This window comes from Onthophagus taurus, chromosome 7, assembly GCF_036711975.1.
Source record: "Onthophagus taurus isolate NC chromosome 7, IU_Otau_3.0, whole genome shotgun sequence".
In the NCBI taxonomy this organism is placed as follows: Eukaryota; Metazoa; Arthropoda; class Insecta; order Coleoptera; family Scarabaeidae; genus Onthophagus; species Onthophagus taurus.
Window position 1 is genome coordinate 4,282,611 of NC_091972.1, and position 16,954 is coordinate 4,299,564.

The following is a 16,954-nucleotide window of genomic DNA, read 5'->3' on the forward strand; positions in this document are numbered from 1 at the left end:
TTGTTTTATCAGAAATGAAATTTGTGTACCCATAAATAATGATGTTAAATTCTATTTATACAGGGTGTATCAGGTATGAGTAGAAAAAAGAGGAAATTGGGGGATTATAGGTCTCCTCTTTCTGAATAAAAAATTCTGATAACACAATGTCCCATTCTTTGTCCTTCTTAAGATATGATAAGATAGGGTTCACAAATTTGAATACCACCGGTTATTAATTATACTACGCAGGCTTTGCTTTGCAATTTGTAATTTGTGTCTAGTTTTGTAATTTTGTTGTTTTTAATACAATAAGCAAGTTTATTTATTAAAACCAAAATTTTTGTAAATTTTCACATTAAAACGTGATAAAACAGAAGTGATAAACTTATTCGTATAAAGTAAACAACCTCTAAAAAAATATCTCAAAAATGACTTTTCTGTATCAAATGAAAGCTATACAGGGTGTATCTGAATGACTGCAACAAACTTCAAGGGGTGATTCTTTAGTGAATTTTAAGGGTACTTTGTTATATGAACCATGGGCGACTTCGGCTCCCCTCAAGAGCTACACCCCTCCAAAAATGGCGGAAAATTTTGGTTTAATTTTTTTTTCTCAAAAACCATAAACGCTAGGAAAATGAAATTTGGGGAATATGTTTAACTCATAATAGGGCATGTTTTGACCCTACTCTGGCACCATTACTCTTCAGATGCTGTCAAATACATTGTCATTTGTTGTATCAGAGTATTTTATACAGGTGATCAAAAATTGAATTACTGTTTCTGAAACGACTAATTTTTGAGAAAAAAAATAATAAAGCAAACACTGCCCGTTAAACAACGAGGTTGTTGATCGAAAGGTGGAATGAATTTTTATTGAAAAAATCTTAGTAGGCTTTGTAATCTTTGTCAGAAATATTTTTGACGTTTAAATGTCAGTGTTTTTCTTACTATTATCATTGTTTTTCAAATAAAGTTCTATCGCATTTACGCTCGTTCACTCGACGTTTCACAATTTTAAATAAAATAATAATAATAGTAAGAAAACCACTGATATTTAAACGTCAAAAATATTTCTGACAAAGATTGCAAAGCCTACTAAGATTTTTTCATTAAAAATTCATTCCAACTTTCGATTAACAACCCTACAGCTTAACAGTTAGTGTTTGCTTAATTAATTTTTTTCTCAGAAACTATTAACTTTTCGAAGAACATCAGAGAGGCAAAAAAGTTTTAGAATATTTTCATCTATCTAAATAAAATATTTCCAATGTATTTATCACCGTCATAAGAAAAATCTAGACAAAAATTGAACGGGGGTGGTTATATTTAGTAACTTAGAAGAGTAGGTTGAAAGTACAAATAGGGTCAAAACGTGCCCTATTATGAGTTAAACATATTCCCCAAATTTCATTTTTCTAGCATTTATGGTTTTTGAGAAAAAAAAGTTAAACCAAAATTTTCCGCCATTTTTAGAGGGGTGTAGCTCCTTAGGGGAACCGAATTCGCCCATGGTTCATATGTCAAAGTACCCTTAAAATCCACTAAAGAATCACCCCTTGAAGTTTGTTGTAGTCATTCAGATACACCCTGTATACATAAGCAAAGCCTGCTTAGTGTAATTCTTTATACAGCAGTACTTAAACTTTCAAACCCTTAACTTTATCGTATCACATCTTAAGAATGGCAAAGAATGGGACATTGTGTTATAAGATTTTTTTATTCACAAAAAGGGGGCCTATAAACCTCTCAAATTTTTTCTACTCGTACCTGATACACCCTGTATGTGTAGAAAAATGATGTCGTAGATTGATGCACGATTTAAGGTCGTATGAGATAATATTGATCATTTCCACCAAATATATTCCTTTGTACTTACAGTCACATTCTTAATTACTGCGAATCTGCTGTTGTTAGCTCCGAAATAATTCGGGTGTTGGAAAAGGACTTATATTGATTTTACCTCGAATGTGTGACGTAAACAGCATTAAATAGAAACAATATCAAACTTTGACATATGATAGCAAATCCAATTACCAAAAAAAAAAAATGTTAATGAACCTATTTCCATTATTTAACGAAATTATAACACTTTAAAGTTTTCTGCAGCGAATTTATTAATAGCCAGTAAAATCAAACATTCAACAAAAACAAAGTTGTCATTGTAATATGTCAGTTTGCTGTAAGGTTTAATTATTAGTATTACATACAAGAAGAAACTCAAAATGTAAGCTTATAGCACTGAAGAGTGTGCTGATGTAATTTCCGTGTATGGTTTTTGCAATGGAAATGTTGGACAATTAGTACGAGAATATGAAGAAAGATTTCCACAGCGTCCATAAAAACTATTAGACCTAGAATGCTTAGAATGCTGTCATCCTTCCATCAGCACTCGAAGAATAGCACACAACATAAATACCTCTTAATATACCTCTTAAGAAGATGTACCTCTTAATGTAATTAAAATATATGGTACCAGCAGGATGGTGCCTCACTTCATCGCGGAAGAGTAGTTATAATAATATTATCCAAACAAGTGGATTGGTAATAATGGTTCATTTGCTTGGCCCCCTAGATCTCCCGACCTTAATCCATTGGATTTCTACTTATGGGGTTCAAATGAAACAAATTGTGTATCAAGTGGAAATTAACGCACGAGAACAGTAGTTATTAAACAGAATACAAATGGCTGCTACTGAAATAAGAAATCAACCAGACATTTTAATTCGGTTGAAGCACTCTTTTAATTCGTCGTTGTGAAGCATGTATTCTAGCATAAGGAGGCTATTTTGAACAATATTTGTAATATTTATGTGTTTTGATATAGGACATATGTTCATTAAAATTTAGCTATCATATGTCAAAGATTGATGGTGAGCTAATAAATCACTCTGTATATATAAAAAGGTTTGACTTCAATAAATTAACAGAAAATTCTGCTTCTTGAGGTAACGTTTCGAATTACATCATATACGCTTCTGCTTGTAATATCTAGTCTTCTGACAGTAGTGTATAATCTTCTACTAGCAGAATCTGATCTTTCATTGGTCGTATTTTATCTTGTGCCGGTGATATCTGGTCTTCTGTCTGCATTATTTAGCAGTCAGCCAGTAGTAGCTAGTCTTCTACCAACAGTAACTAGCCTACTTTAAGCAGGTCTTTCATTGGTAGTCTTGTCTCCAAACCAACAGTATCTAGTATTTATTATTAAACATTAGGAAATGTTTGGTCTTTCCCCAATAGTATCTAGTTTTCTACCTGCATTATTTAGTCTTCAGTCAACAGGGTGCACAAGCAGTATCTAGTCTTCCATAGGCAGTATTCCACCAGCATTCCTGTTTATGGAAGAGCAGACCTTTTAAAAACAGGATCCAGTCTTCCATCGATAGCATCTCATCTTGTGCCGGCGATGTTTAGCCTTCTGTCTGCATTAATTAAGTCTTCAGCCAGTAGTGTTTAGTTTTCTATAAATGGAATCTAGTCTTCCATTGGTAGTATCTTGTCTTGTACCAGCAGTATGTGGTCTTTTCTAGCAGAATTTCGTCTTTTGCGGCAATACTTAGTCTACTGTAAGCAATAGGTAGTCATCTGAAAGCAGTAACATTTCGTCTTGCATGAGTAGTATCTAATTTTCTACCAACAATATCCAGTCATATTATGTTGATTGGCAATAAATGTATTATTATTACTAGTATTCTGCAAGTAGTTATTAGCCCGCTAGGAGTAGTATATAATCCTACATTAGCAGTATCTAGTTCCTCATTGACAGTATACAGGGTGTCCCACGTAACTGGTTCGTTACAACTTTTTCAGGTTCCACTATTCGTAGAGATTTGAAATTTTGGTAACATGGGTTGTTCATTCGGAACTTTCGATGTAACATATTTTTAAGACGGCCGCCACTTCCGCTCTACCGGAAGTAGACCATAACTTCGTTATTTTAAATGGAATGCTATAGTTTTTATTACACCGTTTTATTGTACGTAAAAAATAGGTAGACTTTCATAAAAGTTATTGGTACCTAGCGTTTTTCGTTTTCGAGTTATTTTGGTTTTAATCTTTTTTTGGTAAATTTCACCATGGTCTTTAAAACCCCATATCTCAGCAAGCGTTCATTCAAAAAGATCTACATTGGCACCATTACTCTTCAGATGCTGTCAAATACATTGTCATTTGTTGTATCAGAGTATTTTATACAGGATGATCAAAAATTGAATTACTGTTTCTGAAATTTAATTCTCTACAATTTATCTATAAATATTCCTATACCTAGTTATTATAGTTTCTCCCATATTGAGAAATGTACCAAAACATGCAGAAAACCGTATAATCTTGTCTGTAAACAGTAAGTACTCTTGAGCAAGCATTCCATTAGCAAAATCCAGTCCTTTGCAAGTAGTACTTAGTCTTCAGCCAATAATATGTAGGTCTCTACAGGTAGTAGAGTAATCAAAGAATGTCTGAAACCCATTTAATTGTTTTGCAAAATGAACTAAGTCATTCTAAAAGATAATAATATTTCAAAATGTTCAATTCAATTCAATCTTATATGCAAACCAAGAATATTTATTGTCTCAATGTTGAATCATAAGCAAATCAAGTAAATATTTTCCTAAAACCTCAACGGAAAATTTTTTCAAAGAATCAACTAATTAATATTTTAACTCAACCCTGACTATATAAAATGATGCAGATATTTAAAGATGTTCCTCTCCTATTTTTCTCTTTCTCGTTTTTAGGACTATTTTAGTCATAAAATAGACGATGAATTCTTGCTTCGATAAATCATAAAACCTTTCCCATTCATTCTGCATAAAAAGAATTCAGGTATTTTATTATATTCGACACTCCAACACTGAAGACTAAAAAAAATAATCGAACGCCAAAAATGCAAGTTATTTTTTATCGGGAAATATGCCGCAGGATTTACGTAGTATTAATTTAACCGCCCCGTTTTATAACATTTTCCAGAAATCTTACACAATGGGACTGAACACAAAACAACTATTATAAAAATTAAAACTGATCGAAAAAAAATTCTTGCTTTGAAAAGCATTATTTGAACAAATTTTTAGTGTGGAAATAAAAAATCGAACATGTATAGAAATTGTTTGTTCAACAGATCGCAAATAAATCAGTCGCACTAAGAACCCAATCCACACTCTGAGATAACCATATTGGAGCGTGACGCCGTGAAGTGGCGGCGACAATTCCTTCCGTTATTTGCTTTCGAAACGCCTCCCCCCTAGTTTGCGATTCGAATCATATTTTCTGGCGCAACCACCGCCCTCAGCAACGACTTATCTGCATATTTCAGAATCAGAAATCTTCGGATGCCGACAGCATTTGTCATGTACTACGAAATCTACAAACGCCATTCTCAGGCATCGTCGTCGTCGTCACCAACCACTTCTTCTTTGCACATTGTGTGCGTGCTCCAACTACCAGCGAATAAGTATTTTGAAGGAAAACGTTTTCTTTCTCTTTTTTTATTTTGGTTTGGTTTGAATTCGATAAGACGAAGGTAATAACGCAAAAGATCTATTCATTTCCGACGTGTCCATTAAAATCGAAACTTTGTCGTCGATGTATCGCTTTCAAATAGAACACATAAAAGTATGAAAAATGGTTTTCGGTGTTTCACAATTCGTAAACGGAGAAAAATCGACTCCCTTTGAAAATCCACCAGGCACTATTCAGAACGTTATCTGTTTCTGTTCGAATGAAAAGATAACTACAAATCCGAAATTTATCGTAACGAAATTCAGTTAAAATAAGACGTTTTGAGTGCTGACTATTGGTTAATGTTAGAAAGGAGACGAAGATCATAAAATTGTGTCCTAAGTCTTAGTTGTAATAAAAAGAGACATAAATCTAAGAGGGAGTTTTAGTTGAATCCTTCCTTTAAGAGAACGTACGCGGTCGTGTGTGTATATGTGAGCGTCTTCGACGGAAGAAGGTGGAAGTAAAGAGACGCCAAGTTGCCAGACGTGACCGAGCGCCCCTTTTGATTGACGCTCGCTCTGCAAACGCAACGACGATCTGCTCTTTGAATTCCTCCTCTTCCACTGTAGTAGACGCGACACCGTTTCGTTCTCTACTTCGAGCTTAACACTTAAGAAGAGACGCGCCCGTTTGCTCTTGTGGTTTCTTGTAGGAATTTCATCACAAAATGACATTCGCGTACTGAGGAATATGTTCTATTCGATGTTTGTAATGGAAACGGACTATAAACCGTTTCAGGTTTTATTGCCGAATCGTAAAAGATAATCTCTTTCTCTCTCTATCTTCGGACGGTGGAACCTTTTAATACATTTCTATTTAAGATTTAAAATGTTAAGTGTATAATCTTGATAATGATGAAGTTATTAAATTTAAAAGTGATGAAGCATCCTTTGTAATAGTGAAAATGGTTAAGAACCGGTTTTCTATACAAAAGAATTAATTTCTTCCGTTTAGTTCGCCCAGTTTCCCGACGTCCTTGACTTTTATAATTGTGTGCTTTTCATTACGATCCCGCGCCGTACCCTTCTGTCAAAATCGCGCTTCGCCGGATGTAAATGGTGCCAATTAATTTAATTAGATCCCGCGGCTCGCTACGCGATTGTCCAACGTTATTGGATTTGTTTGTTTCCCGTAAACGTTCTTATTTATCATCCTCGAACGGAAACAAAATTAAGTATTTTAACAATCAAGTTTATTGGAAACATTTTAGAATTAAACTTTTTTGGAAAATAGTAAATGTGGAATTCTTGGGAATCGGCTATACAAGGGAATTAAAAGACTTACATTTTAAGAAAAAAATTAAAAATTGAATAATACAAATGGAAGCAATAAAAAGCCAAATACATAACGTAAGCCTGGATACTGGGTTTAACACTTCAATACTCAAAAATATGATAATAAACAAATTCATTATCAAAGTTACAAAAATTAAGCACAAAATAACGTTAAACTACAATTCAAAATTATAAACGTCCAAATTATAAAGTTCGGCATGAGACACGTTAAAAGTTGAAAAAACCAGATTTACATGTAAGGAACCAAAGGAACAAGGAAGGGAAAAAAATCTATCTTTATTTCTGAAAAATAACAAAAGGTGGCGTCGAAAATAGGAAACATTACAATTCCAAAATTTAATAACAAAAAACAATAAAATGAATTATATCTAAAACTGTAAAAATATTAAAAAAAAACAAATAAGTTCAAGTTTTTGTATAGTGGTCTTTGTTTGAGTTGAGTAGTGTAAGAATGCCGGTTCTAGAGCGGAAGTTAATCCTGCCAATTCTGCGGTGACGTCACGCCTCAATGTACTAGGTATAGGGGGGGATACCAACCAAAGTTTGGGGGAAAAAAAATTAGGTTGGTATTAAAAGTAACTAGAGATGTAGGGATTTTTAGACAATTAAATAGAAAAATTTAGATACAATGGCGCCACCTATGATTGAGTGGTGTAAGTACTAGATTTAGGAATTTAATTTCGTTTTGTCATTCAGGTTTTCTAGGTTATTTTTCTTGTGTTTCATTCTTTCAATTTCGTAGGTTTCATATACAGGGTCATCCACGACGACCGTCCATTAGAACTTTACAAGGTTCTGGCCAAAATAAAAATTTGAAAATTCAGGTTTAAGTATTATCAATTGCGTCCTGTTCGACTAAAATATTTTCAGATATCTAACACTTCCGATTATACCGGAAGTCGCCACGTACTTTATTTTTTTAAATGGAACACCCTGTATATTTTTACATATTTGGATTTGTCTGTTTTCAAGGTTTATGAATAACTTTACTTTTTGCAATTTGATTCGGCCGTTCTCGAGTTATTCGAATTTTTCCAGAAAAATCTGCTCCAGCAAACATTTGTTCAAAAAATCAGAGAAATATCGAGTATTTGGGATATCAATTTAGGATTCAGAACATGCTTAAGCAACATGATGGAGTATGTTTTGGTGCCGAGTATGGCTGTCTAGAACGCTTGGTCACTTTACTATGGCACATTACCGTTTCGAAACTTGGAAGTACCATAACTTCATTTCTTTAAATGGCACCCTCCATATTTTATTACTTAGTCGTCTTCGGTGTCTCATTTTACATCTTTTATATCCCATATGTCCTATACATAACATTTATAGTTTGGGAGATAATTAGGGTTTTTTGAAAAATGCACACACATCATATCGACATTAACCTAGTGTGTCATGATAGGTATTCATGCGACCTAGTGCGACCTAGTGAATAACCGAATGAAGTGGAGGTTTGAAAATTTGCAGACTTGTGATGTTTGATGCCAACTTTTTAACTAAAGTATTTTCAGGTTCCGGGTACTTGTGGTTACACCGGAAAAGGTGACAATTTTTATATTTCAAATAGAACACCTGAGTTTTATAACATTTTTCAATCAAAAATGTCAACTACAACGTTGCTTTTTATAATTTATAAATCATCTACTTTGACCGTCGGAAAAAAGAATTTGTGTTGGGAATGTTGTTGGGGTTATGTATTATCAGAGGATCAGTAAGGAAAGAGTAAACAGTTTGACATTTGCTAAAGCTATGGTTTATTTCTGTTGGTGTGATGACTAGGTTACCTTTTGTAGTGATTTGTTCTCAAGAAATACCACGTTTGGAATTTAGTAATGAGGATTATTTGAATGTCATAATAATTTATGGAGAGTGCAACCAAATAATTGCGTACGTGTCGGCTGCAACATACAAGTGGCCTAAAGTTGAACAAAAAGGTCAAAAATGTAATGAAATACAGGGTGTTCCATTTGAAATATGAAAATTGTCACCTCTTCCGGTGTAACCGCAAGTACCCGGAACCTGAAAATATTTTACTAAAAAGCTGGCATCAAACATCAGAAGTCTGCAAATTTTCAAAAAGCCACTTCATATGGTTATACTCTAGGTCACACTAGGTATTTATGGCACACTAGGTTAAATATCGATATGATACGTGCGCATTTTTCAAAAAACCCTAATTATCTCCCAAACTATAAATGATAGGTATAGAACATATGGGATATAAAGGATGTAAAATGAGACACCGAAGACGACTAAGTAATAAAATATGGGGGGTGCCATTTAAAAAAATGAAGTTATGGTATTTCCAAATTTCGAAAAGTTAACGTGTCATAGTAAAGTGACCGAACATTCTAGACAGCCGTACTCGGCACCAAAACATACTTCATCATGTTGCTTACGCATGTTCTGAATCCTAAATTGATATCCCAAAAATCAGAGGATTTTTTGATAAAATGTCTGGTGGAGCAGATTTTTCTAGAAAAATTCGAATAACTCGAGAACGGCCGAATCAAATTGCAAATAGTAAAGTTATTCCGGTATAACCGGAAGTGCTAGAAATCTGAAAATATTTTAGTCGAAGAGAACGCAATTAATAATACTTAAATCTGAATTTTTAAATTTTTGGTTTGGCCAGAACTCTGTAAAGTTCTAATGAACGTTCGTCGTGGATGACCCTGTATAAGCATTTTATGGCCTTTTTCCATATTATGTAGTAATTTGATGTTATTTTCCTTGTTGAATTCATGGTTGTTTTTAATTATATGTTTTCCAAAGTTTGACTCATTGTTTCGTAAATGTTCTTGCATTTGAGTTCGTATATTTCTTCCAGTTTCTCCCACATAAAAGGCTCCGCATGTATTGCAATCCAAAAGGTAGATTACGTTTTTATCTAATGTCAGTTTTTCCTTTGGTGTTGTTTAGTATATTTTTTATGTTATTGTGTGATTTGAAGGAAATTTTTATGTTGTTTTTATTGAAAATGTTACTAATTTTGAGTGCTATATTTCCAACATACGGCAATGATCGGAATTGAGTGTTCTGTTTATCTTTTTTATCATTCAAAGTTGTTGAGTTTTTCAGATATTGTTTTATTTTATATTTCTTAATCATCTTGTCTATGTGTTGTGATGGGTAGCCATTGTTGTTTGCTATGTTTTTTATTATCTTAATTTCCTTATTTAAGTTTTCTTCGTTAAGATGTGTTGAGAATGCTGTGTGAGTTTTTATGTGTATGGTAGTGGAAAGAATCGTGGGGTATAATTGTTTCAGTCTGGGTTGGTTTTCTGTATATATTAAATAATATTTGTTTTTGATCATTCTTAAGTGCAATGTCAAGGAAGTTTATTTGTTTGTTTCTTTCAATTTCCAGGGTGAATTTAATATTTGTATGTATTAAAAAAACTTATTATTTTAAAACTTAATTATTTTATATTTAACTTTCTTTCCCTCTCCATATCAATAAATTTAAGTTCATATATATTTATAGACATGACCTTGTACCTCTCGAACATGCAGAACACGTTAGTAACCTACGTAGAACGCACAATTAAAGAACAACGTTCATTTAAAGTTTTTAGATTTTTGGTTAGTTAATGTTAAATTTTGGTGTACAAATAACAAAATAATCAATCCAACCCAACGATAAATAATTCATCTCCAAACATTGACGTAATAAGTAACAAATTTAAATTCGTTTTTTTAAAGTATATTATATTTAACCTCCTTTTAAAATGTAAAATTTAATTGTAATTCGAAGTTTGCTATGTTTGTTTTAGAAACCTTCTGATGATGGCCTATTAGGCCAAAACATGTATTTGTCAGGCCTTCAGTGAAAGAACCACCTATAACATCAAGGACACGTTTACTTTTGTTGATAAAATAAAGGATTTTAAGTTACCACAAGGTTATGTATTGTAACTCTTAGAATTGGTAAAAAAACTTATCACTACTAAGTGGTACTTTTTTGAAATGATATCTATTGACAAAGAGCTGTTCGTCGAATTGATAGTGCTTTTGTTTGAATCATCTCATTTTATTTTTGATAAAAAGAATTACAGCCAGAAATTTGGTACTCCAATTGCGAGTCGTCTCAGCCCCATTCTAGCTACTATGGTTATGGATCATATTTTGGATGAGTGCGTTCCTTTACTCAACTCTACTTTTCCCTTCATCTTTAAGTATGTAGATGATATTATCTGTGCGGTTCCCTCAGACCAAATTAACAGTGTTCTTGACGTATTTAATGGTTTTGATCCACATTTGCAGTTTACTGTTTGAGACCGAGGTTACCTCATATGTACTACATTTTCTTGGATTGGTACACTAAATCCACATACTCGGATAGATTTATAAATTTTTATTCCAATCATCCCATCAATCAAAAGATTAATACTATTGTCGCCATGCGAGAATTAAATTAATTTCCAACCCTGTTTTTTCACCTCGCTTTTTGGTGATATCCTTAACCACAACAGTAGTAAGATTAATATTATTTACATGATAGTGCGACAACATACTGTTAACCCAACTAGGATCATTAAATATATAAAAATACCCCACTCTCACTAAACAACTGAATTCTCTACTATCCTCTGAAGCTCTGAGGTTTTCTAACACCAATTTTTTATCTCTTTCCTGTCTATTCTAAAGAACCAAAAAACCTGTACCGTTGTTATCCAAGTCAAATGTCATCTATAAGATCCCATGTAGCAATTGCGATGCTTCATATATAGGAACTATTTCTCAATACTTATCTAGCCGTATCAACCAGCATAAAAGAGATTGTCAAGCACGCCAAGAAAGAAAGAGTGCTTTAGTTGCGCATCACGTTAAGGAAGGGCATCACTTTGATTTTGACAATATCTCTATCCTTGAACTGAAATTGATTACAATAAGAGACTCTTTTTTTCTGGTTTATTTGAATAGGGAAGTTGGATCGGTGAATTTTAGCACGGATATGCCTTCCTAGTTATTAATAATTGCTCCTCCAGTAACAACACCAGAGATAACTCTACTTCCTTCTTTTAGTTTGTTTTTTTAACTTTTTGAATTATTTGGCTTTTTTGATATTTTCCCTTGTATGGTCGATTCTCAAGAATTCCACATTTACTATATTGTAACGACCAAGATTCTTTTCCACCTTTATGTAAAAGTATAATGGGTGAAGTAATGGGTCAACATCAACTTCACAATACAATGCATCATAGAAAATAGAGATAAAATCATTGATAACATAAAACTAAGCTTACCAGAAAATTATTCTTCAATATTACTCATACACAAACACTTTAACGAAACATCCATCAAAATTCTCATTATGATGAGATTTCCAAATAAATTAACTCAAGTGTTCATAAAATTGATGATGAGCTATTATTCTGGTTAATTTTTTTTTCTAATAATGTTACATTTTGATTTTATAAACCTTAATATATTTTTTTTTATATTATATAATTTTATCGACATGCTGAGATACGGTCGATGCAATAAACCTCATCAAAGTCTTTATCTAAACCTTTGGTCTTCAACGTTCAAAGTTAAACTACCATAATTTTCATAATCTTGTAATCTGTGTAAAGCCCCTGAGGGCGGGTTGTGAGAGCGTATTGTTCATTGTGCGATAAGAAGGTGAATTAAGGTCACGAGGCGCGGGGGTCATCATTCGCGTAGCTGTCGTTGCTCGAAATTGCAATCCAGATCTATCCGCGTTCCGGTACAGGCGGTTTAATTTAACCTCACACAATCCAACAGAATCCCACTGCGTTTCCAATACGAGAGAACTGTGGGTGAGTTTCGTTCAAAGTGGTGTCAATACGATTTGCTCGGCCTCATCAAGTTTATACTATCCACAGCAATGGACGTCATCCCACCACGTTCACAATTACCTAATTAGAGCGTATGCTGTTTTCAAAGCTTAATAAGCAAACAGGTTATAATGAAATACGGGTCGAACGTAACCAAATGAACAACTATAGATAATGTGCTTAGATAGAAATTGACGTTGGTTTTAATTATAATAAAACTCCTTACTTAATTAATTAATTGATTTATAATAATAAAGTTTGCACCGCGAAATTCATGAACAATACGCCAACTTCTTTGCAAATTTATCTAGGACAATGGACGATGGCGTTATGAACTAGTCGGAATTGGTTGTGGTTCCGACAGAGAAAATTATTCTTGTTGTTTGTCGAGTAGAAGAGAACATAGTTCGATTGTTAGCCTTCTGTCCTTAAGCAAACTGACCTAGTTCTCGAGATAACTTTAGAAAGGGCGGTCGCAAACAATAAAATCTTTATGAATTCCATATTGTATTAATAAATTCAGGTTCCTTTATTATTAACCTGAACCGTACAAATTCATTTTTCATAAAAGTCAGTTTTGTAATAACGTACACCAAGATTATGTCAAGTTTACACAACGTTCGGTCACGTTTAGTAATGAAATCATATTTACCATCCAATTAATGCAAACTAGACCAAGATAGCGGTGAACCCAAATGATCATACCAACCCCTATCTTATCGAAGCTCGTTCCCAATTGTACATAATTTCAATAAGATAAGACTCTCTCTTTCTCTGTTTAATTGTCTATTAACACGTCAAATATGTAATTTTGTCAGACTGTTAACTTAAATGTTCCATTCCGTTGAAATTAGTTTCAAACGATAACATTCGTCGGGTTTAATTTTTTTCAAAAATTAAAACAAACACTACCCATTTCTTTCGTTCATTTTATTCAGAACTACTTCAGCAAGCGCAGTAATTATTCATTCTAATAAAAGTATACTGCAGCGGCGCGTATTTATAACGGCCCACTTTAAAAAGGTTGAATGCGAGATACCCTTAGAGTTGCTTCCCGTTTTTCGCGGGAATTTATTGTTCGAAACGGCTACCACATATCTCATTTAAGCACAGCGTTTTAGGGGAATTTAAACAGATGTGGAGTTATAAAAGGGGCGCTCTCAAAATCGTCTTTCCTCGTCATTCGTTGATGTCGACTTTTACTCACTGCGAGAAATAAAATAAAAAAGGAAAATCATTATTAAATTTTTAATTTGCCACCAGCACCGTATATTTTTATTGAAATAGAAGTAGAACTAACACTAGAACTAGAAACATTCGGGTTTAGCCGTGCGTCACTTAAAACGGCTAAATCCGAATGTTTCTAGTTCTAGGTTTAGTGTTAGTTCCAGTGCTAGTGTTAGTTCTAATTTTACTTGTTATTCAATGCTAGATTGTTGTGGAACTAAAAGTAGAACTAACACTAGACCTAGAACTAGAATTATTCGGGTTTAGCCGTCTAAAGAGACGTACGGCTAAACCCGAATGATTCTAATTCTAGGTCTAGTGCTTCAGATCGTCGGCATACATTAATGTTGAACTATTGAACAAATTCGGCAATCATTCACAAACATCGTAAAAAGTAACGCTAAATTGTTGTGGAACTAAAAGTAGAACTAACACTAGAGCTAGAACTAGAATCATTCGGGTTTAGCCGTCTAAAGAGACGTACGGCTAAACCCGAATGATTCTAATTCTAGGTCTAGTGCTTCAGACCGTCGGCATACATTAATGTTGAACTATTGAACAAATTCGGCAATCATTCACAAACATCGTAAAAAGTAACGCTAAATTGTTGTGGAACTAAAAGTAGAACTAACACTAGAGCTAGAACTAGAATTATTCGGGTTTAGCCGTCTAAAGAGACGTACGGCTAAACCCGAATGATTCTAATTCTAGGTCTAGTGCTTCAGATCGTCGGCATACATTAATGTTGAACTTTTGAACAAATTCGGCAATCATTCACAAACATCGTAAAAAGTAACGCTAAATTGTTGTGGAACTAAAAGTAGAACTAACACTAGACCTAGAACTAGAATCATTCGGGTTTAGCCGTCTAAAGAGACGTACGGCTAAACCCGAATGATTCTAATTCTAGGTCTAGTGCTTCAGATCGTCGGCATACATTAATGTTGAACTTTTTAACAAATTCGGCAATCATTCACAAACATCGTAAAAAGTAACGGTCCTAAGCATGAACCCTGTGGCACACCACTCGTGACCATTATTTGCTTCGACCTGATTCCGGACATCTCGACATACTGCGTTCCATTTGATAGGTACGATTTTAGAAGCAACGAAAGACTTAAATCGCAACCAAACTCGACCTTTGCAGAATCCGTGCTGTGCTGTTGATATTCGTGAATTTAGGTTAAATTCCATTTTCCTCACAATGATCTGTTCAAAGAACTTGCGAAATTATTTATAATAGCAATGGGTCGGTAATTTGCGGCACAATTTCTATCACCTTTTTTAAAAATTGGACAAATTCTGCTCTGTTTCCAGACCGGAGGAAAGTATGATGATAATCAAATTGAAAATATGGCGCAGAGGTGTTTGAAGAGGTATCGCACAGTCTCTGACGAAAAAAAAGGCTGTCCGGGCCTGTTGTGGATTTCGATTTAAAACTCCTGAGTGACGCCTAGAATTCCTCTTTACTGATCTCAGATATTCCAAAGGTGATTGCATTATCAAAACTTTCGGAATTCATAATAACATTCCCCGGTAAATTGTAAGAACTAGCAAAATCAGAAGGAAATAGATCTACAATGTCTTTGGTAGCGGTCAGTCATCCGAAAATGTTATGGTACCTTCCCATTACATTTTCGGCGCCTCAGACCTTGACTAAACCATGGTGGATGTTTAAATTCATGATCTACCACGTTTCTTAGGGATATACTCATCCAGTAAGTCATAAAGATCTGTGTAAAAATGGTCACAACATAGATCGACTGAATGCAGTGTTAATAATTCACTCCAATCAACCCTCGGAACCGTTGAATACAGCCCAACCAAGTTAGCTTGTCGAAATGCATAGCTAGAATCTTGACGAATTTGATATCGACCCACATCCTCAGAAGGCATAGTCATCTCCATCGTAAGTGCAGGATGGTAGCTGTCGCTGCTGATAAGTTCAAATGAGAACTTAAATACGTCTAGTTATACATCTGAAGAAACAAACACCAAATCGAGTGTGAGGTTCATATTGTTTGTGACATGATTAAATTGATCTAGATTGTTGTAACTAGCGAAGTTATCAAGTAAACAACTAAAATCACAGCATGGATCGGGATATGTTGGGATATGAAAATTACCAAGAAGAACAGTTCCAGACGACAAATCGAGAGCAGTTTCCAGGTAAGACAGGAGAAGCTTATATAACTCAAGCGGGGTAGCGGGTGGTATGTAGCAAATAACCAATTTCAAACAGTAACCCGAAGTCTTAAAGCGAATCTTGTCAGAAACAAGGTCAATGGTATCGACTGGAGAAGATAAATTAAGACATAACACATCAGCGATCCTCGAGTCAACCATTGTGTAAGGATTAGGCAACACTTCATAATCAGGAACAGTATCTTTCAACCACGTCTCAGACAATGCACAAACGGAGATTACAAAATCTATCAGTTTGGTATTAAGTCCACAAACATTTTGATGGTAGTATTGGGTAGTATTCAGTTTTTCTGACTGCTTGCTGATTTGCTTATAACTGATATGCCATTCACATACTTGATGTAGAGATTGTGTTTATAACTCAAAAACCGTGATGACTAAAAAAATTCTACGTGCACCATTGGATGCCACGTGAAAAAATCTATTAGAACCAGTTTTTACTTGTTTACTAAGTTTCCAGATAGCCGAGCTACAGGAGGTGTCTGAAAATCGTAAATTTCAAATACTTCCTGTATATCAAAAATGAAAAGGGCTATGAAACTTTGGTTTGCGCCATTGTAAGTTTCACAAAAAAGGAGCTCAGGTTCGCGAATACTGCAACTTTCTATCTTTCATAATAACTGAGATACCCTGCAAACCCATCGAAATTTGGACACCTGTACAGCCTTAATAAGTCTCGGCTTAAATTTTCTTGTTTGACTGGAACCCACCCCAACAGACGAAGACTCAAATTCCCTATTCGAAACACCTTCTTGATACGCATTGAAGAGGGGACTACTTCTTTAAAAATACATCCTGATGAAACAGTGATCCCAAACAAATAGATATGTAAATTGTAGCAATAAAATAGTGCGAGGAATCACTCAGAAACCACAAAATACGAAACACGATAAACGCACGTCTTACAACGAGGTATACATTCGGTATACACAT

At 34.2% G+C, this 16,954-nt stretch overlaps 1 long non-coding RNA gene across 1 annotated transcript in view; it reads left to right on the top strand.

The window, feature by feature from the left end:
- The window catches only part of LOC111417571 (uncharacterized), a 44,644-nt gene that overhangs the window by 24,095 nt on the left and 3,595 nt on the right, over positions 1 to 16,954 (top strand). The window lies entirely within an intron of this gene.